This window comes from Cavia porcellus, unplaced genomic scaffold (assembly GCF_034190915.1).
Source record: "Cavia porcellus strain 051 isolate PalLab524CR breed Dunkin Hartley unplaced genomic scaffold, mCavPor4.1 scaffold_5, whole genome shotgun sequence".
NCBI lineage: Eukaryota > Metazoa > Chordata > Mammalia > Rodentia > Caviidae > Cavia > Cavia porcellus.
Genome location: NW_026947488.1, coordinates 74,156,949 through 74,180,888, shown reverse-complemented (window position 1 = coordinate 74,180,888; position 23,940 = coordinate 74,156,949). Strand labels below are relative to the sequence as shown.

The 23,940-nt window shown below is 40.0% G+C and overlaps 1 long non-coding RNA gene across 1 annotated transcript; it reads right to left on the bottom strand.

The window, feature by feature from the left end:
• Nucleotides 1-11,022: 11,022 nt before the first annotated feature.
• Nucleotides 11,023-14,823, bottom strand: LOC134475895 (uncharacterized). Its single transcript, XR_010047221.1, has 3 exons — nucleotides 14,627-14,823; nucleotides 12,317-12,433; nucleotides 11,023-11,907 (listed from the first exon to the last, which is right to left on the bottom strand). It is a non-coding gene; the product is annotated as an uncharacterized LOC134475895 (long non-coding RNA).
• Nucleotides 14,824-23,940: the final 9,117 nt, after the last annotated feature.

Below are 23,940 nucleotides of genomic sequence, written 5' to 3'. Positions count from 1 at the left end.
AGGTTGGTGGCTATTCACACTTGAGAATTTGAACCAGAAAGCTCAGAACAAAACATTGCTATGAGGACAATGATTAAAAGTTGAGAAAGGAAGCCTTCACACAGAGTGTGCCTGCTTCAGGTTAACAATGGTGTCCATCGGGAAGGGAGGCATATGGACTGCTGTTCCTGAGGTCCCTTCCTCCATCTGCCTTTCTCACAATGAGCAGGGAAAGTGACTATGAAGACCAACTTGTGTTCTTGGATTCTTGGATGAGCTCCCTACTTCCTTACTGTGTGGGTCACTTCAGTAGAACTCAAGCTAAATCAGCGCATCTCTATTCACTGCAACAAAATGACCCAACCAAAGTCCTCCCTTTATGGATTCTGCGTTAGAGGCTTCTAGGGGTGAGGTGATTAGGCCCCAGAGTTGCATGGCACTTCATTCAATTTCCTTTAAAAACTAATTCATAATGCTTAATTACTCAAAGCACTCAAACACGAGTTTGGTAGAGCTTGATCCGAGACAGCATGAGGTATGAATACCACGCTGGCCTCTGAGCGGGCCACTCTTCTGATGGCACTCCACCGAGCCCCAGAGCACGTCATACCCAGGCCCTTTTGAAATTCTCCCAAAGACGCCTCAGCCCTCTTGTAAACAGATTTCTGGCAAGACAGTCCCTCCAGTTTTTCAGACAAATCACACTTGCTCAATCTCATTTAGATTTAGTGTGTCCACAGGCTCTGAATAAATGTTGACTAAATGACTCCACCACTGAACTGGGGACACCGTCTAGTGTTGGCATACGATCACAAGCAGTGTAACATTTCTACCAGTAAAATTAAACTTTAACATAGCCATCAAAGCATTTGAAGAATATATGCTGTCGCTGGAATTGTAAGTTAAATGACCGAATACAAATAGATGTGTGCTATTTGAGGCCTAATTTAAAAATAATCATATAGTTACATGCAGACATGTACAAACCTTCAGATATATAGAGCAATGACCAGAAAATATTTCAATGTTAGCAATTAATGACAGTCACCTGATAAGAGGGTTATATTACCTTTCACTGTTCAAGTTTCAAAATTTCCTTTGAAAGTGTGCTACTAGATTTATTAGAAAAAAAGAAGTGTGTTTTTTTAAAAGAACAAGTATCTTCTAATTCTTTCTGTCAAATCTATTTAATAAGTTTAAAGCAGGAGAGAGAGGAATGTGTGTCCTACACCCTTTTCTTACACCTTAAGGGATTCTACTTTCCACTAAGACTGAGCACCCTGCCAGCTAATCCTAGTTGAGAATAATTTCTATTTTATGTATTTCTTCTGTTACATATATTATTTATCTCCAGTTTTCCTTGAGTCTATCTCACTATTTTTTCCTAACTTCTTAAATTGAATGCCTACCTTATTAATTTTCAATCTTCTTTTCTAAAAAAACACTAAAACTATATATTTTCATTTATGTACCACTTTGAATACATCACACACGTTTTGAAATATTTTATTTTCCTTAGTGTTACTTGCAAATACTTTTTTACTTTTTTTGTACAATTCATTTTTTGATACATGAGTTTTTAAATGTGCTTTAAGATTCTCAGATATATAAGATTTTTGTTTTTAATTGATTTTTAATTTAATTGTATTGTATTCACAGAATGTGATCTGATTCTGATGCTTTGAAAAAAATTAAGATCTGTTTTATGAATGATTTTTAGAACTTAGTACTTAGAAAGTGAGTGTTTTCCCCAGATATTGGGTACATGATCCACATGTGTCCATGAAGTCAAGTTGTTAATTTTGTTGTTCGGTTATTCAATATTCTTCCTCTTCAGCTGTCTGGTTGATCTGGGGCTGCTCTGAGGGCTGAGTACGTCTACACAGTACCAATCTGTGTACCTTTATTGATATATTTATCTCAGAGACAGTGTTTGGTACCTGGATGGTTTATAAGTGTTCTATAACATAGTAATAAAAAGGGGTGTATGTATTCTGGAGTTAGATTACTTAGGTTCAGGTCTGGGGGATCTGGGTCAGCCACTTGACCTGTCTGCACCAGTTTCCTGTTAAACAGGAATAATAGTAGTAGACTTGTAAAGATGAAATGCATTAGCACATGTAAAGCTCTTAGAGCTGGGGAAGCCTTGAATCAGAATCCAGGGCAGTTGGAGATTCAGAGTAGCTGAGACTTGGAAAAGCAACAAAAGGCTAAGGGACTGGAGAAGGTCAGAGGGTAGGCATTGGGGAGAAAAGGAGATGGTAAGAGGAGGCATTCCTTGTGCCAGTGCACAAGAAACTAGCATTTCCTTGCTTTCTCAGTCACAGGCTTGGAGTCACAGCCTTTTCTCTCAGATTCCTGATACCGCATCCTGAGGCCATACACTTTCATCCCACTGGGAAGCATCAAGGAATAGGGGTGATCTGAGGTCACTACTAAGAAAACCATACTACTTGTATTCCAAAAGACTCCTGCTGGGCTCTGCTTCTTGCTTTGTGAGATGAAGCCTCAGAGTCTGCATCTGGCAGGAAATTACCACAAATCTGAATGAGGAATTAGGCAGGCAGGGCAGGATACACAAACCTGGTAACTAAAAGTTTTTATTTTAGTAAGAGCACTGGATTCTGTGTCTGGCTTCACAGGTCAGAAATAACACCGTTTCTGACCCAAGGAACTTAACTCATTTGAATAAAATATTTTTTCAGGATTGAAAGAACACGCATACACACACACACCTCTCTGATTTCAGTCCTGCCTAAAATCGTGCTAAATTTTTTGTGTGTGTCTTTTTGAGACAGGGTCTTGCTATGCAGTTCAAGCTGGCCTTGAGCTCACTTTGTAGCCCAGGCTGGTTTTGAACTCGCAGTGATCCTCCTGCCTCAGCCTCCCAAGTGCTGGGATTATAGGAGTGCACCACCATGCCCAGTTAATTGTGCTAAATTTATAATAGGCTTTTTATGAAACATAAAACCATAAAAATAGAACAATTAGGAGAGGATGCAGCAGCAAGAATATTTTGGGAGCTACAAAGCAAACTTTTGAAAGGTAAATGGCAGAATCAAAAGAAACATGAAAGTCTAGAGCTGTCAGTCAGGTAGACTGAGGGTCAACCTGATTCACACCTCAGAACCCTCAAGAGACTCCTGAATTACAGTACAGGTACCATTTGACCCAGAAGTCAAAGACCACTAGAACAAAACAGCATTCACAAGTCCTGTTGTCCTTCTCTCCATGGGACTGCGTAGCGATGTCTGCTCTTGAAAGTAGAATTTCTGAGTTGGAGAGAACCAGATTCATTAAAGCTATGTATGCTTACGCAAATCAGAGAGATCATGTGACTTGTCCTCTGCACACTGGTGCCCAGACAGCCTCCCCCAGCCCCCTAAAGGCCCTCGGGTCTCAGAATGTTGGCGGCCAGCCAGAACGTCACCAGTTTAGCTGGAGACTTTCTTATTTTTTTTTTTTTTTTTTGTCTTTTTCATTTTTATCGGTACCAGGGATCGAACTCACGACTGCCTGCTTGCAAGGCAGGCGCTTATGCTGCTGCTAGGGAGCCTGACCAGTGGGGAGCAAACATATACACTGACTATGGCGAGCTGGTTGTCCTCTCACACAGCTCCATGCCATGTCCTATCTCTGCAATTGTGAATATGTCACCTCAAAGAGAATTTGATAGGTGTGACTAAGAATTGTTGAAAGGGATTATCTCTGGTTATCCAGGAGGGCCTGGTGAATCACAAGCATCCTTGTAGGAGAGAAGCAAGAGTATGATATTCAAGGACAGATGTAAGGATAAGAGCAGGACCCAGAGAGGAGAGAAACTGCTATCCTCCTGGCTTTGAGCAGGGAAAAGGGGCATAAACCAAGAAAGGCAGACGGGCTCCAGAAGCTGGGAAAGCAAGGACACCAGGTCTCACGCAGCCTCCCGAAGAACCCGGGTCAGCCAGCACCGTGATTCCAGTCCAGTGAAAACAACTCTGGACCTCCATCCTTAAATTTGTGTTGTTTTCTGTCACTAAATTTATGGTCATTTGTCATAGCAGCAATAAGAAATTAAATACTGACACTTTGAAATAATTTTAAAAACTTGAAGGTTCATTTGGAGATAGAGCAAAAAGAATAAGAGATTTTTTAAAACGTAGCAAAAGTATAGGAAAATTTTAAAACCAAAGTAACCAAATACCAAATGTTAGGGAGAGAAAGAGAAAGAGAGAGAGACAGACAGACAGAGACAGAGACAGAGACAGAGACAGAGACAGAGAAACAGAGAGAGAGGGAGAGGGAGAGAGAAAGGAGGAGGGCTTGGAGGGCACAGTCATCATTTTAAAATCTTTTGGAGAAAGAAAATACTCTATCAGTTTCCAGAAAAAAGGAAGCAGGTACGATAGACAGAATAGGGTATACTACTGGCTTTAGACTTCTGATCCGCTATATTGGATCAGCTATAGAGAAATTGCTTTATAATTCTGAAAGAAATTATTTATCTCCATGATGCATGACATTTTCTAGCCAAGTATTTTTTTTAAATTTCCCTTGCTAAGAAGCCTCGGGAAAATGTACTCTACCAAACAAAGAGCACTAACCTTCCTCCAAGACAAGAAGAAGTTGGGTCCAGGAAGTTGGGAGGCAGGAATAGCATCATGGAAAGAAAGAAAGATGTCAGTGTCACGTGGTGCCCAGAGAGCACTCCCTGAAGGGGCTCTGAGACCAAGGCCACATGCAGTCACACAGCACCTGTCACACCTGCAGACAGTATGCCCAGGAGAGATTCCTGCTTGTACTTGGCTTGGCTTAACTACAGGCAGATACCCTTGATCTTTCCCCCACTTCCCACCTTTGGATCAGCAAGGACACTGACCTCCCTCCACAGGAGGGCTTTGCCTTGCCTGTAGTGGGAGCTGGAGGTGGCTGCGAGAGCTGAAAAGTGGACAGTAGTGCCCTGCCTGGCACACCTCTGTCAGACACCCAGTGCCCACTCCACGTCCTGCAGGCTGCCCTGACTCTGGCAAGCCCGGACTTCAGTCAGACTCACTCCTGACCTCCTGAGAAGGACACTTGAGTACCCAGGTAGCCAAAGGTGCTGTGACCTAGACTACACATGATTCCTCTTATGTCTCCTAGGAGTCTTCATCTAATATGGATGCCTCACACAATTAGGTTTTGGAATAAAAAGGTAAATAATACATTGATTGGGGGTAGAAATGATAAAATGATACAGAAGGGAACATTGTACTTTCCAGGGGATGTCACTGTAGCTGTTCCTGTAGCTGATCTTTGAGAGTCAGCTCTGGAATCCATTGCAAAACGCCTTTGTGGAAGAGCCTTGAGGATTTCTAGCTCGCAGAATTCCTCTAGTATGGCAGCCTGAGAACTGACATTAGCACTGAGATCACATTCTCTAAAATTCGGTTATGAACCAGACCCGGTCCATTTACCTCTGGATGTTTGAGCACCAGAGGTTTGCTGATTGTGCTAGAGTTCATAACCTATACTCTAATAAGGCTGATAAAATTGAGTATTTTCAACATGTTGTAAGAAAAATTTATATCGATAGACAAATTTCAGAGGCTAAAATCCTTACAGAATACCTCAGAATGGCTCCTAGGCCCCCCTTCTCATTTTTACCTTCAGCATGATTCTAGTTCTCTACCTCTAGACACAGTATACCTAGCAGATGTAACAAAAGGCCCTTGTGGTAGTTGATGTTTGTTTAGGCTTCATTGGGATAGAAGCTGGGGTATCCTCTGCAGACCAAAGACACCTAATTCTGCTGAATGGTTAATTGAACTCCCTTGGCTTCAGGCATCCAGATGAAACTATTCCTGAAGGACTTAGAAAATAACGAGCTTAGAAATGAGGAGCTTGGTATTGAATAGGACACAGGAGCCTCCGAGCAGGAGGAAGGATGGAGTAAATCTGCTGAGTTCTGAAGCTCTAAGGAGTCTATAAATTCTACCATGGTGCAAGAGTCTAGCAAGTGTACACTCTGCCTTTCATAGTGAAGACTTTCGGCTTCTCTGAGCTGGAACTGAGGCTCCTGGAAGTGTTTGGTATTTTTGGATGTGAGGGGAGAGGTCTATTTGTTCTGTATTTTAACTCTGGGTCTTGCCTTAGTACTTTGGCAAAGAGTTAGATACACCCAGCCCTAAAAACAGAGGCAAGGAGATTAAGGGGAAATATTTACAAGAATCTAAGAGGTAGCCCCTGGTGTTTTGGATTAGACTCCATAATATCAGAAGAATCATTAAGGTTGAATCTCCTTGGAAGACCTAAGCGGATAGCCAGGGGAAAGGACATGGATTGAGTCCAGAGTCCCAGGAAGGCTAAACTTCATTAAGTATACAATTCACTGCTTGTGTATCAGAAATGAAGCTTGATCCTATATTAATTCAATTGTTGTTGCTATAACAAAATGTCTGGCCTTGAGTAATTTATAAAGAAAAGGCTGCTATCTAACATTTGAGAAATGCTATGGTAAACAGTGAGGAAGAGATACTGAATTCATCATTGTATGTCTTAGAGTCTGGCCTCTAGCAGTGAGATCTAAACTGAAGACATACATTTCTGATTTTTTTTTGTCATCTTGAGAGAATTTTAAGCCAAAATACAAGTTTCCTGAACCATACCACATACTTTAGTTTCAATGTACTCCAGCTAATTCATAACATCCCCACAAACATGTTGTATGTACTGTTTGTTGCATCTAGAGAGAAAGCATATAATGGAACTCTTAGCAAGTTTCAGAGAGAAGGCATATTACAGAATCAAGGCTGTGTTGGATGATTTAGGGAAGTGCTTTCTTTGCTCTGGAATGGCTATAGGGAAGAAATAGGGGTAAATCTAGGATTGCATATTTTAATCAACCTAACATAGAAAGGAAAAGAATAACACAGATAAATTGGTAATTGATTTAAAAGTATCAATCATGTATAGCCAGAGAATGCTCAATTATTTTTGAGGTTTGAACTGTTAAATTAAATTTGGCTTGAAGATATCTTTACACATGACTCCTTACTTAATGAGCTGCAATCTAATGCAGCAGACAAACTAACTAAAAACCCAGTTACAAATACACTTTTGTCAGAATGAGTTTCTGAATCTCAGTAATACTAACCAAGCTTCAGGGTGTGACAGGCAACCAGCTATTCAAACCACGTTCAAATGAACGGTATGTAATCATCCAAGCTGTCTCTGCACTTACTTTCCATCTTCTGGCCATAGAGTCTACCTAACCTCTTCAAAACCAGAGTTTCTCTGAGCATGTTTTGGTTCTAACAGTTCTCAATAAAGAAATTTTTCTAACAAGACATGGTAATCTCATCTACTCAGGAGCCTGAGGCAGGAGAACTGACAGTTGAAGGCAAGCCTAGCCAACTTAGTGAAAACATGTCTTGAATCGGTCAGGGTTTACTAGAGAAACAGATATAACACAAGATAAAAATGTGTAAGAAATTACAAGATTGGCTTACAGTGATCAGCCACAAAGCCCAATGAGGGAGCGTGCAGGGGGGGGGGTGTCTGCACACTAGAGTTTGATGGGTCCAGCTCAAAAGCTGGAGCTTACTGCAGTGTCCCGTGCAAGTCCGTATCAGGAGGCTGATGGGTCTGTGATGGAACACTGAAGAATCTGTGATGGAAGGCTGAAGAGTCCCATATAGAAGCCAAACAGTATGTACCAGAAGCCAGAAACCAGGAGCCAGTGTCCAAGCGGAAGGCAAAGAGGAGCTCCTCTGAAGAAGTAGCAATCAGTCCCTCCTCATATGCCTTTTATTGTATGCAGGCTGCTACCCTGGGGCGGGGGCAACACTCACACCATCTGCTGCCCTCCTCTTGCCCAGGTTGAAGATGTTGCAAACTAGGGACTCTCCCTCTGCTCCAATCACTTAAAGTTCAGATCTTCTCAAATTGACACAGTGAACAATATCCTAGAAGGATAACTGTTGTTCTCTACACCCCAGGAGGTAGGGCCGCTGAGTCACTCAGTTAAGCTTCTCGACCTCTCAAGTTGACACAGTGTATCAACCACAACATGTCTCTAGATAAATGAATGAATGAGTGAGTGAATGAATGAATGAATGAATGAATGTCTGGGAGTGTCGCTCAGTGGCAGATCCAAGGTCCTGAGTTCAGTCTCTAGTACCATGAAAGAGGGCAAGAAAGGAAACTGCTGTTTGTTCAATTAAATACTGTTAAATTTAACTTGTCTCACCCCACCCTCCCTGCACACTATGGTTTATAAAAAAGGCTTCATGTATCTAGCAAACTCTACTCCTGTGCTATACTTTTACCCTCAGTCTAGGCTTTTATTTTTAATAGATACTGTTTATGTTTCTTGTACGTGTTTACACTTATTCCGTATTCCTGAGTGTATTGCTTTAGTCTTGAGAGGTGTTGTCAGGTGCTCACATTGCTTTAGCCTTGAGAGGTGTTCCAGGAAACCCCTCAGTGTCAGGGCCGGCTCTTTTCTTTTCCACTGACCCTCAGTATCTTCCCACTCGTCCCATCTGCACCTTTGTAGGCTCCAAGTCTGCTGGCGTCTACCTCGTATTGTGAAAGCTTGTAGTTTAGATAACCTCAGCTGTGAAGGACAGGGTCCTCCATGCCAGGTGGACTTGTCTGCCCCACTCACCAGCTGTTCCTAAACTCCTCTGGCCAACGGTTCCCACTGAGAAGCCCAGACTAGAGGTAAAAGTGTTAGTACGAGCATCCACCAGGCTCTAAAGCTTAGGTTTAAATTCTGGCAATAGCATTTAGTTTCTCTGGCAAGTTGTCTAAAACTTCTATGTTTTAGTTTCCTCTTTTACAAAGAAAAAAACACCCAAAACCAAAACAACAAAAGTTCCTTTTCAGGATGTTGACAGAATTAAAGATGATGTTAAGAAAGTGGCAAAGGAAGAGCTTTCAACACATGGTAGTTACTGGTAGAAGTAATAGGAAGAGTAGAAATAGAAATAACAGTTACAGACCTCTTCCTCTTTGTCTTTAAAACCTCCCACCTTGCTCCACATCATTTGTATCTCATCTGTCTACCTTGTAGGAAGACACAATTAAAGCCATTGGCTTTGAGAAAAACTTAGCATTGGTTGGTAATATAGAAATACACATTTCACCTATGGAAGGCAATTCAAAAAGTAGTGAAAAATGTATGAGTTGGACTCTGATGATTTATTCTTGCCTCCTGGCCTTCATTACTTGGAATGTGTGTCTCCCACCAAGTTAGATGACCTTGTGAGCTTTAGATCCACATTGACAAAACAACTTTAAAGGGTTGGCTCGGGAGGGCAAGCATTGGAAAGATTAATAGCAATATTTTTCATGTTTAAGGTTTTTATATATTGTAAGACTTTTACAGACGCAAGATGCTGTTATCTTTAAGGTCCCGATGCATGATTTTATGTGTTGTCATTGCTTTTTAAACTTATTTACAGTCCTGGAATGGGAAACCAGGAAGACACCAAATTTTTCTTGAAGGAGTTTGGGCTTACTTCTTGGGCAAATTCAAGAAAGCTTAGCTAAGTAAGTTCCCTTATGTTTTTGGACTACAAAGCAAGAATGCTAATCAATTCTTAAGTGTTGTTGTACAAAAGACTAACCAGGCTGAGGCTGTAGCTCAGGGCTGGACCACTTGCCTGGCATACACATAGGCCTGGGTTTGAGCCCAACCACGGCAAAAGACTGATTTACTGAAGGAAAGCCAAGACTGCAAAAAGTATTTCCACCCTCAAGAGCTATAAGTATAACACTACTTTAAGAGAAAATGCTCATCTTCCCCAAGACAAAAAGTTGAAGCCAATTTTTCACAATCATCTTTTGCAAAGAAACATTATTTGTGGTTTAGAGGAGAAAACTTACTTTTTTCGCCTGCCCTCTCTGGGTCAGACTGGATTCTCACAGGAGCCATGAACTTAAAGTATGATTATCTTGTGTTACAGATAAGACAAGACTAGGCAAGTTGTGCTAAATCACAGAATCTGCAAATAGTAGAGCTGACCTGGAGGTAGATATGTTTGATCTAAACACACTAGATCTCCCTGCTCTTGTTGCAGTGTCTACTAAGGAAAGCAATAGCAGCTGAATGGATCCTCCATTATACACAGTTGGAGATAAAATCAATAATTCTGTGAGGACGAGGAACCAGGTATAGGGTTTCAGCATGAAGGAGCATTGAAGTCTATTTAAGGAACCCAAGTCTTCGGTGGAAGAGCTGGGTCCTTCGGTAGCTGTTGAGTCAGGCCACTGAGAAACGGAAGGCTCTGAGGTCTTCTAGGTAGAGCTAGATCCTTAGGTCTGTGCCTGTTCAAACAAACTGCATCTCCCACTTGAGGCAGAGTTTGACTTGAATCCCTTTCTTTTTCTTTTTTTTGGGGAGGCGTCATGGGAATTGAACTCAGGACCTCATGCTTGCCAGGCACATCTGCATCACTGAACTAAATCTCCAGCCCATTCTAATCCCTTTCTTAAGTGAGATAGTGTGCCTGACGTGGGTCTTCTCTCTAAGCCTTTCAACTGTTTCGCAAAGGTTAGGAGATGTGAATCCCTTCCTCTTGCTTCTCTTATGGACTATTTTTCTATATGCCAATGTCTCCAGCCCTGGATGTTCTGAATTCCTTCCAACATCTGCTGGTGAATTTAAAATATGTCAAAGCAACGAACTGCCCTTTGTTTTTCATATTAAGAGGAAAATACAGAGCTAGGGATACAGCTCAGCAGCACAGCTCTTGTCTGGCAAGCATGACCTCATGAGTTCAATTCCTGGTAAAACAAACTAACAAAAAACAAGTTGTAAAAACAAAAATTCAAATGCCTGCCTGGCAAGTGTGAGGTTGTGAGTTCCATCTCTGGTACCAAAAAAGAAGAGGAAGAAGAAGAAGAAGAAGAAGAAGAAGAAGAAGAAGAAGAAGAAGAAGAAGAAGAAGAAGAAGAAGAAGAAAATGTAGACACATTGTTGATTTTTAATCTAATGAAAGATAAATGATTTCCTTTACTAAAAATTAAAAATGTAATACATCTTTCAAAATTTTTTATGTACTTGGGCATTTTTCTTAAGTACGTATGGACATCCATTAGTACATGTAGGAAAACTATGATTTGATTTCATGCACTTTAAAAATAAGCAATAATGCATTCATAATAGAAGAAAGCTGTGCTGTAGGTAAAATGGAAATCTATTTACTACTATAGGTGCTAGTATAGAAAAGGTCTGTGTACTAATGTAGAAAAGTTTTTATACATGTCTTTGAGGAATAAATGCAAGCTGCAGAATAATATGTCATATGATTGCCCTGCCCCATTATTTCTAAATGTGAGTACTGATGTAACTACTGAAAGTACTTACAGAGAACTAGTTTTTCAAATTGTAAACTATCAAACAATGCGCAAGAGTAACATATATTCTACTACATGATCCTGCATAGAACACACTGATTGTTTATAAAAGCTATCCTTGTCTTACTTATTGTAACCTTGGCTAAGGTACTCTATTTATTTGTTCAAAAATACTTAATATTTATTTCTTGATATCTCCAGGTTATATGAAGCATAGAAGAAGCAGTCCCTTACTTGTAGGAATTATAATCTATTGGGGGTAAAGAATATACAACATGAAAATGTAAGCAAAACACAGAGCAGTGTGTGCTTAATCGCTGGCTGACACAGCAGGTGAATTCAGGGAGGAGGATGTCCACACACTGCAATGACAGGCAAGGCTTCCCTGAGCCTGGGAGAATGGCAAACACTGGATCATCTGAGAGGAGGAGAGGCCATGGGAGTGAATACCAGGCTGGGGAAGGAGATCACACCAGTTCAGGAAGCACACAGGGACAGCATGCTGGGGAGTCACACTTGTTACAGGTTCGCTGGTTCCTGCCTCATTTGTGTTGACGGGCTCACCCAACACCCATGCTGTCTTGGGGACGCGATATTATAATTCTGTGAATGAAGAAATCAGGCTATGTAATTACTTTAAATCTTTCTCATTAGTACATATTTGTCATAAATATTGATGGCGTGCACCACAGGGAACTTGTACCTGTGCGCAATCTTGCTTCTCATTCACCACCCCATTCTCTGTCCCTTCTATCAGCTCTTCTTCCCTTGCCCAGTTACAAAAGCTTGATTTACATTTTTCCTTCTTCTTTTTTCTTTTTCCCTTCCTTCTTCCCCCTCCCTCATTCCACTTCCCACTGGAACATGCTCCTCCCACTTCCCACTATCCTCCTTCATTCTCCTTGTTTACTCTTTAGGTTCCTCACACAAGAGAAACAATGTGACAGTTAAACTCGGTGTCCGGTTTACCCAAAAGAGTTAAAATCATCATACAACACTGATATACGCTTACCCATGATCATAGCAGCACACACTATCACAGCTAAATCTTGGAAACATCCCAAATATCCATCAATAGATGAATGGAGAAAGAAAACGAGGTATTTGTATTGAGGGCCTGCTATTTTGCCTAAAAAAAAAGGATAAACCTCAGTCACTGAATGGATTACATAATTGTACCTAATGCCGGTAAGTGACAGCATTAGGAATCAAAGCAGAGGCACTGATTCCAGGATTCAGGCTTGCTTTCGCCTCTTAACACTATGTCTCTAGTATGACAATCCCCCAAAGAATTAGTATCTTAATAAGGAATTAGGAAGACAAACGTGAGTATCAGATTATAGATAATATTAAATATCAAGAACTTTTGCAATACCTCGAAGAATGTCTTGAATGATAAGGAAGTTAAATTATCTCTATAACTTAGTAAAAATAACAATGAGCTCATTTACTAAGAAATGTGCCCTCCTGGAAGACCTCAGTGTCTGAAGAAATCACTACTTTCCAGCCAGACTCCTCTTTCCTACATATCTATAGCAGTGAATTCATGATGGTTTGGAAAAGGAAGAGAAGAGAAAACTAGCAAATAGGTTCAGGAAACAACAGAGAAAGCTAGGAAAAGAGCTGGATTTGTTTGTATGGAACAGGAAATGTTTTCCCAGTGTTTGAAATTTATTTTTATAGAACTCTGGCATAAATCTTTGGAAAATTAAAAATTCAGATAAACTTGATAAGAAACTTACCTATAGCATGGACATTTCTTCCAACAGAAGAACCAAGAAAATACAGAGCAATTAAAATAATCCACTCATGTCATAATTATTTCATCACATTAAATGACCATTTTAAAAATCTGATGCATTATAGACTCATAGTGAGATAATATTAATGAGAGATTTAAATCCACATTCAAGTCTTAGACTAAGGTTTGATGATTCCCTCAGGGCAACTTGAGGAACGACTTAGAAGCTGACCTTAAATTAATTCTCTGAACTGAGATAGACTCAAAAGAAACTGGACCAGGTTTGGAGGCTATTGTAGTCATGGATTGCAAGGTAAATAATTACGCACAGGGTACATAATTTATAGTAGTATTTATAATGACCACCCAAGGAGTCAAGTCAAATACAAAGAACATACAGGAAATTAGTCCACACATTAAAAATCTAGAGAACCCAGTCAAGGGCCTAGGTCCCATGGCAAAAATCCTGCCTGAGTCTAGCTGAAAACCTGGAGCACATGACAATGTCTCCCAGGAGTCCAACTGGAGGCCTAGAGCCCACCACACTGATTCATGCCAGTCTGCTTCATGGATCTGTGCTGGGAAGGCCCCAAGGTCAGCTCTATGCCCGCGGGGTGATGGATCTGTGCCAATAGGCTGAGGAGTCTGCACTGGAGCCAGGAAGCAACACCCAACGTAAGGACCAGAGCTCCTCTGAAAAGTACTACAGCCATCCTCAGTGACAACAAAATCCCAAGCTCTTCCAACAATGAGAACAATCAGTCTTACATCAGGAAACCAGCATGACAAGATTCTCTTAAAGATTGTAAAGCACGCCATCTTTCCCTCTAGAGCCAGGAAATGATGCTCAAAGTAAATACCAGAGCTCCCCCAAAGTGAACCACAGCCGTTCTCAGACACAGCAAGGTCCCGAGCTTCTCTGATGAAGAGAAAAGCAAAGTTCATTTCTGGGAAGCTCCTTCAGGACAATCCACAGCAACAGGAGAACCAACAGCACCAAACACCAATGCTCTTCCTCTCCAGGTCTTTTTTTTTATGTTCACAAAAATCTTCAGGTGGGCCATCTACACTCAGCACCATGCTTATTCAGTTCATCTGTTTAAGTCAGCTATTAGTTTTAAATCCACCACAGAGGCACCTCTGGGTGGGCAGCAAAGAAGGTAGAGAATACAGAAGTCAAGAGCTAGAAATTTCATCATGTCGATATGGAATGTCTGTCCAGAAGACGGACAGAGATTAGGAGGTTGCTCATGCCTTGAAATTTCTGTTAAATGAAAGAATTTTGCCCATATTTATGATTCCTGCCACTAAGGATCTGAGGCAAAATTCTACCCAGAGAAGAGGAAAGGAAGGAGAGGAGTGTCTCGGAGTTAGGATGGGGGTCACACTTAGAGTAATAGAGGGGTGCAGAGGGTCACCCTCAGACCTCCAAGGGCTACCCTGCTTCACTCCAGGTTAGTCTAAAAATGTGGCCCAGCTGAGCATTCAGGTAGATGCCAGCTAAAAGGGGTTCAGGGAGGCGGGAAGCAGGGAAGAGCTAAAGAGAAATGCGAAATTTGTTCTACAATACATTAAACGTACCTTCATGGCTTGATGGAGAAAGTATGAGTTGCATTCAAAAGAGTGCATCCAGTGGTTATTGAAGCCACAGCGCAATATAAAATGTATTAACTGCTGCTGTTCTCCTGTTATTTTATTATGAAATTTTGTTTTGCCTTTTTCCATAAAATTAAAAAAAAAAAGAAAAGAAACTACAGGGCAGAGCATGCTTTCTAGATGTTCTCTGTTGGTTCTGCAAAACAAAGATGACTGTCTCGAGCCAGGAAAGCAGCACATTTCTGAGCGCTAATTTGGTCCTGGGTCAGGTGATAGTAACCACATAACACAGATTTACCAATCGTATGTGTACATTGTAAAAGATGTGGCTTTGAAACGTATTGAACAATTCTGACTCACAAGAGGTAACATTTTTTAAATCTCATTGTAGCAACAGAGTCAACTAGACTGTCCTCTGTTTTCCTGAGGAGCTTTGCTGTGAAGAGTTCCCTCTGCTGCCTTGACCTTGATTCTCAGGTCAAAAATGTGTCACTTAGACTCAGCACTAGACCACTAATGAAGCTTGGCCACTAGATGGCAGTGAAACCCAGGAAACGTCACCTCTGGCCATTCCCCAAAATCAGCGCCTCCAGCAGAGAAACGTTGAATCAGCTGATTGCGGGGAACAGAGAAGGGAGGGTCAACTGGCTTGAGCCTTGCATGTGCACTGTGACCTGGGAAGTGGGGAATTTTGGTGTTGTTTTTAGGGAGGGGGAAAAGTTTATACGGATTAGCCTGTAAATCTCAAAAGGACCCAGAGTATTAGAGCAAATACTATAGCTTTTTCTAATTAAAGAAAGCGGTTTCAAGAGATTAAAGCACTTGCTTGAAATTCTATAAAAAGCTGAGCCAGGAATTAATGCAAGACCAAATAACTCAAATCCAGCGCTCAATAAACTCTCTAATTTTAGTTTATTTCCTTCTCCTATAACATTTTTCACTTAACAATAGGATGATCCGTTGTAAAAAAAATATTGATTTTTTTCTATTCTTAAATACGACCAAACATTATACATGATCATGTAAATGTCTTATTTTTTTAAGCAGAAAACACAACTGTCATTACAATTGAAGAATTTAACTTTTCTCACTACAAAAAGTAGAGCTTATTTCTCCATGAAGACCTTTCTTTGTGCAAGTCCAAAACGGGTTAGTACTGGAGCAATCTGCCCTGTGCTGTAAGCCCAGCACCCTCTGACCTGCTCCAAGATGGCTCTATAATTTGCTTCCCTATGGCATGAGGCAGCAGAGGCAAGTAGTAACCGACCATCTGATCCTGCACAAGGACAATGCCAGGGACTGAGAGCAACCAAGCGCCACTATTGCAGACCTTAAGCCCAGCCACCCACTCCAACCCTCACCTTGTGCGCTAAGTCCAGCAGAGAGCTGAGGCTGGATCACAGTCCCCATCCACCACCAGGAACAAGGACAGGCCTTGGCTGAGACGGTAACCACATCCTGGGGGGAACGAGCGGAGGAGCTGGCTCAAAAACCCACAGGCCCTAAAGTTGGACATACATAATTGTGTCCGCTGGATCCCAGACGGCAAATCTTGGAAGGAAATGGCTCATGTAGTGGCACAAGAATTTTTTCTTTGGCACAGTCTGTTTTTTGGTTTTTCTATTTTATACTATTTTATCTTTCCTTCTTTGGGTTTCTTGGGAGCTTGGGTTTTTCTCTTTCTTGTCTTTTAGGGTTTTTTTTTTCCTCTTTCAACATTTTTCTCTCCCTTCTTCCTTTTAATTGTTTTTGCTCTGTTTAGCATTTTTTCTTGTTTGTTCTTTCTTATGACAGTTCATTATTAATTTGCATCACTAAGAAGCAGTGTCAAGGGCCAGGGATTTAGCTCAGCGGTCTAAGTGCCTGCCTGGCAAGTGCAAGGTTGTGAGTTCAAACTCCAGTACAAAAGAAAAAAGAAAAAAAAAAGCAGTGTCAAAATATGATGACCCTAACATTACCAAAAGTGAAAAACGACAACTTCACTCCACATCCATGTGGGATTTACCAGTCTGAACCAACTGGGGGTTTTTGTTGTGATTGTTTTTTGTTGTAGTCATTGTTTTGGGTTTTTAACAAAGACTGTTTTTGCTTCAACTTCTTTCCCTGCTACCTAACCACCTTTCTGATCACCTCTCATTTATTTTAACAGCCTCCCAACAAATCTTCTCTTCCACCTCTGCAGGCTCCAATCTATTCTCGGTGCTGCTGCCAGAGTCCTGCATTTGTGATCCACTTGAAACCCCACCGTGGTTCCCTCATGTCACGTGGTAGCAGCCACAGTCTACTCCGTGGTCCATGAAGGCCCCCGTGACCACTGACCTCCTCACCTACAGCACTTTCCCTTCCCTCCACCCAGACACACAGCCTCTAAGGAATTCCTCAGACTTACTCAACAGACCCCAATGCAAGTACTTTGCAATTCGATTCCTCACTGGAATTGGCTTCCAGACCTACCTCACCCCTTTTTAAGCCTTTGTCCCATGTCACCCTCCCATCCAGACCTTCCCTGACTGCCTGGTAAGATATGTTGTTTGTTCCCCTGACTATTCTCCAACACACACCCACTGTGCTCAATCCTTCTTCATTGTCCTACTTTTTCCTTACTCCATAGAATTTATCACCTTCCAATATACATAAAACTTACTTGCTATGTTCATTGTCTGCCTCCACGATACTCTGCCATATAAACTCAGTGGGCAGGGATTTTTGATTACCTTGTTCCTTGATGTCTCTCAATTACCTAGCAATATGTCTGGCTCAAAGAAGATGCTCAATAAATATTTATTGATTTAATGAAAAATTAATAACCTTACTGTATGACTTGTGGGGATGTAAATTGTGAATAACTTTACAGAGAAAAGAAATCTGAATACAAAGTTTTAAGCATTCTCTTCTGTTCATCTCTAGAAATTTTTAATGTGGCTTCTATAACAACAGTACTTTTTAGGGGAGACACTACACAAATACCACAAGAGGCAGCGCCTGAAGTCAGACTCTAGTCAGATACAGTATCAGGAAGAGAAAACTGTGTCTTTCACGCCTAAGGAAATGGTAGGCAGTTTTTCCATCAACAAGTGGGATAAAGAAGAAGTATAGTGCTTACAAGGAAAAAACTATGGCTGCTGCTCATGTCTTTGACCTGCAAGGGCTTGCTCTGAGGCTCCTCCCACTCCTTTCAATCCCTGGTGCATGTGTGTGTGTGTGTGTGTGTGTGTGTGTGTGTGGTATAGCGTGCATTCAGTTATGCCAATTACAAATTACTTCAAAACTTGTGTGTTCACTGTGTGTATGAATGTACGTGTGTGGTGTGTGCAAAAATATCTGCATTTGGTGTGGGGTGTGTTGATTGTTGGTGAGATGGGATATGTTTAGTATATTTTCAACTATACATAATTTCAAAAGTTGTGTGTGACATACTCAAGCGCAAAGGTTTGTAAACTTTTCGAAGTGCCCGCGTAACTGACTTTGTTTTATTTCTTTTTGCCTCTCTTTTCTCTTGAGTCCTTCCTGCATATCTGTCACCATGTGATTACTAGAGAAATAGTAAACATGAGGTCAGCTTTGTTTAACATTTGAAGTCACTAGAATTTCTTTTGTCTTCATCGGTTTCTGTCTGTTCTTTGGGAATTTCAAATTAAAAGTCCTGATTTATTTCTTTCATTTCTTTCTTGGGCGGTCTCTCTTCCTATTACTCATTTATCAAAACTAAAATCTCATTCTAAAACATGTCTTAAACTATAGTATGAATATCCAACAATCATTTTAAAAGAACTGCTTTACAAAGTAATACAGACTATAAATTCTTTCCTATGAGTATGTTGTCTAATTTAATAGTTAGATTAACTATTTTTTTGCCTTCATTTTCTTAAAAGTATATATGTGGGTAGAAATATGATCTATCTTCAACCCAATATAAGAAAATTTTATTCTGTTGCTATGATAATAATGCATTCACTTCTCAGACAAAAAGAAATAAAAGTGGGAAAATACCTGAACAGAAAAGATATTAATAACTTTAAGGTTGATCTTCACAAGTAGTACTTTTTGCCTCAGCCATGAGAGATTGCACACATCAAAGATACTCTCAACCTTTACCTTGATGAAACAAAGTACATATAATTCTAATTTTGAATTGTGAGTTTTTAGGCATTTAAACTGGAAAAAGAAAACTGATTCAAGTATTTTTCCTTGAAAAAAATGAGACCATAGGAAGTTAATGTGGTCAGTCTCAAATTACCTGGATACTTGCCTTTAGAAAGTAAGAATTCTAGACCTGGATGGGCCTTAGAAGTAATGTTTAGGAATAATCTTAATGAAATCAAAACAAAGCCTAGAAAGCTCTTTTATAATAAGGAAAGGAACTGCTGTGTTTGAATGTAAATGTCTTCCTTTGTTTTCTGTCCAAGAGAGGAAAGTTATAGTTCTGTCTTCTCCCCTTGATAGAGGGTTGGGAAACCGCCCCCATGAATCCACTGTCCCGTTTCCATAGGTCACAAGACATTTCCTTACAGAGTCCCGACATGCCTGTGTATGTTGGCATCCTGGGAACACCAATTTACACACAGAGGAAGAGGCCTGTACTCCTCCTGGCTTCCCAACTGCCTCTAGAGCTCATCTCTCCATGGTGGGGACTTGTATGCTCCCTTCTGCTTGCTGCTTTTGAGTGGGCTCTGTCTTTAATCATGGCACAATGTTTGTTTTCTCTAGGACTCTGGCTCCGTGCATAAAGATAAGTGACATGACTTGACCCTTTAGATTCTATCGTTATTTATGCATAAAGGAAAACACTTTATGGCAAAGAAAAAACAAGCATAGTCTTTGAAAAGATAGGCTTGCCAAAGTGGGTAGGGAAGGATGATAGAGACCTGATGGCAGGAATTACAGCACAAATTGGAGGAGAGTTTTTGCTACTTATTTCATCTCAAAACTATCTCTGTTTCAGAGATTTTAGAGTGTCTGATTCATTCTGCCTCCAAATGGTTCTTTGGTTTTAAAGTAAATTTTATACCTGTATCTCTTACTGGGATAAGAGTTTAGAGCATAAAATGAAGGCTGTTCAGTCTGTGAAAGAGAAAAATCACCTTCATAAAAAATAAGCCTCACAGTTCCTGGCATCCTCCATGCATATGAAGGGGCAAGCAACAGGCTTTTATTTAAAAATGAGGTGGATCAAGAAAGAAAATGAAGTGTGTGTTTTTTTAGTCATTAAGTTCATTAAAGTACATTTTCTTTTTTCTTTCTTTCTTTCTTTCTTTTTTTTTTTTTTTTTTTTTTTTTTTTTTTTTTTGTCTTTTTCCTTTTTATCGGTACCGGGGATGGAACTCACGACTGCCTGCTTGCAAGGCAGGCGCTTATGCCACTGAGCTAAATCCCCAGCCCCCTAAAGTACATTTTCTAAAAAAGAGGCATATAATTACAGATGATTCAATTCTTTTTGATAAAATCATTTTTTGCAAGTCATCTGTGATCAAATTGTTCAGTGTATCTTGTTTAATTAGACTGCATGTTAAGTACAAGAACAAGTCACTGCATACCTACTTGAGAGGAGAGATGACTCAAGATGTAAACTAGCAACTCATCACACACTTTTCCCCTCTGACTTCTGAGGTCCTTTAGTATTTCCCAACCCTGATCCAGTACTCTGTGTTATCTTTAAAAATAAAACCTCAAGACGATATTCTATTTTTGCTCATGGAACTAAAATGAGCTATTCCAATGTTATTCTAACTCAGCCAGGAAACTGCTTTGGGAAAAGGAAAATCCCCAAGGTCTTCGTGCTAGGGAGTTGCTGGTACAACATGAATCCTCAATGCAGGGCGTTTGAGTCAGCCCTGTGTTCTGATTAGTCAGGAAAAAAAATGATATTAAATGCAGTCAACAAACACCTCTGAGTACCTGCTATGGTGTGCCAGGCACTGTGTGGGGTGCTGAAAAGTGAGAGATAGTACTTGTAGACTTAAGGATTTCGGAAAGAAGGAGGCTATGAATTGGGTTGTTAGTGGAGAGGAAGACTATGTCTCAGGAGCTTTGAAAAATTTATTGCAAGCCTCTGGAAATGCAAGATATAGAATTTCAAGGTGTTAGCAAAAGAACTTTACTGCAAAACTACAAAATGAAGACCAACAGAGTTAACTCAAACAGCTTTGGGATCAGAAGGACACCTACATAGCCCACAAATTAGAAAGTTCCAAACTGGAATTCAAAGCTTTGTCACATTTCACAGTCAAAGTAATTTTCAGTAAAATATGTGTTGAACAAATAAATTAGATATTTAATAACTGACATTTTTCAATAGCAGAATCACCATAAGATTGTGACCTGGCATTGACAGAGTTACTGGCCCAGGTAATGTAACACCAAAGGCTTAGACGCAGCAAGTCATGCAAGTTCTAAATTCCAATTTTATGTAAATAGAAGCTCAGAAAATGTAAACAAATTGACTAAGATCACTAAGGCAGGAGAAGTACAGCTAGAAGAGAAAGCCTGGACTATGCTGCCTAATACCCCATAGCTTTATTGCACACCTCCTGGTTCTCCATTAGTAAGTGCACTTTAAAAGACTATTTATGTAAATCTCATTTGCCTATTTTAAAAGAGATTGGACAGTGACTTGGCAGATTCCGGATAGAACTGACCTTATTTCAAAGGACTTTTGTGTGTTAATTGATCACCTTCTTCTTCTTCTTTTTTTTTTTTTTTTTTTTTTTTTGGTTGGGCCAAATATCTGGGACAAACATCCAGTTTAAAGGAGAGGTTTATTTTGGCTCATGGTTTCAGAGGTGTCAGTCCATGGCTGGCTGGCCAAGACAGAATCATCGAGGTAAAAGGACCTGGAGAGAACAGTTGCTTAACACATGGTGGCCAGAAGCATAGAACAGGGGAAGAACCAGAGGAGAAGGGCTCACAGAGCAGACATGGTCTCAAAGATCACAGTGATCGAATTTCTCCAATGAGGCCCCACCTCCTAATCACTCCTTCAGTTATGTGTCCATAATCTAATCACCTCTCCAGGAGTCTCTTGATCCAGTAGAGTTGATAATCAAGATTAGCAGGCACAAGAGTATACAGTTTTCCTGTTTGACTGTGGGGATGGTTAAGGCAAATTTTAACCCAATCATGGTTTTTAATTCACCTTCTCCTAGAAATTATAATGGAAGCAAGAAACGGGTTATTCTTGTATTTGAAAAGTATTTATTGTGTGTAAACTTTCAATAAGTAATCTAAATACTGCTGAGTTTTTAATCCTACATAGGTGTGCTTTTTCAAGAGCAATGTAAATTATTACATGATGATATTTTAAATTTGAAAATTTCTAAAATGTCACTGTGAATTGGAAAATATATCTAATTCTATAATAATATCCTGCACTTTGTTTCAGTGAATAGAATTTACATTGTAGAAAACACAGACGGAGTTTAAAAATTCCATGATTAATGAGAAATAAGCATATACATATGCATATACCATCCACTCTGGAGTTCAAAGTTATTTGTACTTTTAAAAATCAATACAAATTATCTTTTTGAACTCAAGTTTATCTTGAACCACTCTGCCTGAGACAAGAATCTACACAGGGATTTAACCCCAAAACAAAAGGAAGATAAATAAAGACTCCTAACTTCCCTGGTAAATTTGTTGTTTTCCTTAGATTTCACCTCTCATGAAGAAGGTTACAATTTTTCTTCAGACAAGGACTGAAGTCTGTGACATTGTGTTTCTCACTCAAGAAGCCTAAAACTTGATTCTGCTTTTTTGTTTATTTTTTGGCAGTTGTTTTTTGCTGTGGTGATAGTGAATAATCTTCCCCTTTTAGAGTTTTAGCAGTGGACTAGTTGATTCCCTGATCATTTATTGTGAAAACACCAAAGCTAGGGCTGGGGATTTAGCTCAGCAGCATGAGTTTCTGCCCAGCTAAGTGCGAAGTCATGAGTTCGATCCCTGATACCACCCCGCACAACACCAAAGCCTGAAGAATTCATTGGTTCTCCTTCATAATTTTTAATGAGAAAAAATATGGTGCTATGAAGAAAATATCAATCTTTATTCTTCAGAACAAGACAAAGTAACAAGGAAAATGATAATTTCCTCCTCAGCAAAAAAAAAGAAAAAAAATACACAGTAATGTCCATTCGACTCATCAGCTGTAGCTATGGATTGTCCCTCACAGTGGAGCAGGTAGGTGAGGATTCATGTTTACCAAGGCAAAAGAGCTGTGGAATAGCTCATGTACACCAGAGGTCAGCACATGTTGTCCATAAGGGCTAGAAACGAAATAACTGAGGTACCATGATACAATAAGAGAGCTGGAAAGGAAAGACCAAGCCAACAGTTCATTATGGGCAATCAGCACTATATAAAGCACAAGTAAATAAGTATACAGTTACCTGTATGTTACATAGTCATTTAACAAACTCTGGTGGAAGAGTACATTTCTTATTTTAATCTAATGTTATTCAACAGGTACTTATAATCATCTTTAGCATTACTTTTTCTATAAAAATTTTCTAACGCTCAGTAACATAAAAGAAAAACATCTTGAACATGAATACACGTTTTACAACATTTTCTTTCTTGTACTTTTCTAAGACCAGTTGAAAGCAACTTGTAATATCACTAAGTTTTACCCTTAAATATTAAAGCCTGCCCATTCTAAGAATAAAGACAAGTTCAGACCCAAACACAATAGCATTACCACACCGGAAAATTAAACGAAATTCTACAATAGGATCTAACAACTATTCAAATGTCTCCACTTTCCCCAAAATATTCTTTATAACTATGTGTGGGTTTTGATCCAAGATCTAATAAAAATTCGTAACAGCAGCTGGTCGCTGTTGTCTTTTTTTCCCTAAAATCAGAAGAGATCCTCTATCTTTTTTTTTTTTTCACTCTCTCAAAGCATTTCCATCTTGAGGGGTCCAGGCCTGAGGCTGAGGGTTTGTAGAAGAAAGTTTCATATTCTGCAGTGATCTGATAATTTCTTCATGGTAGGATACATCTCAAAAATGCACGGCACAGCGGTGATGTGTGTATGGCCCATGTGTCACATTATCAGGCACACGTGACAGGAGCCCTGATGTTGCAGGGGCTGTTCCATAACCTAAAATGATTCCTACTTCTCCCATTCCTTCTTTCTGTTGTAATCAGCCGGTAGCCTGTGACGTGAGTGTGAGTGTGAGTGTGAGTGTGTGTGTGTGTGTGTGTGTGTGTGTGTGTGTAATTCTCCAACAGTTTTTTGCTCTGTATCTTAAAAAGCATCCCTTGATGATTGGTCTCCAGAAACAATTATTATAATAGAA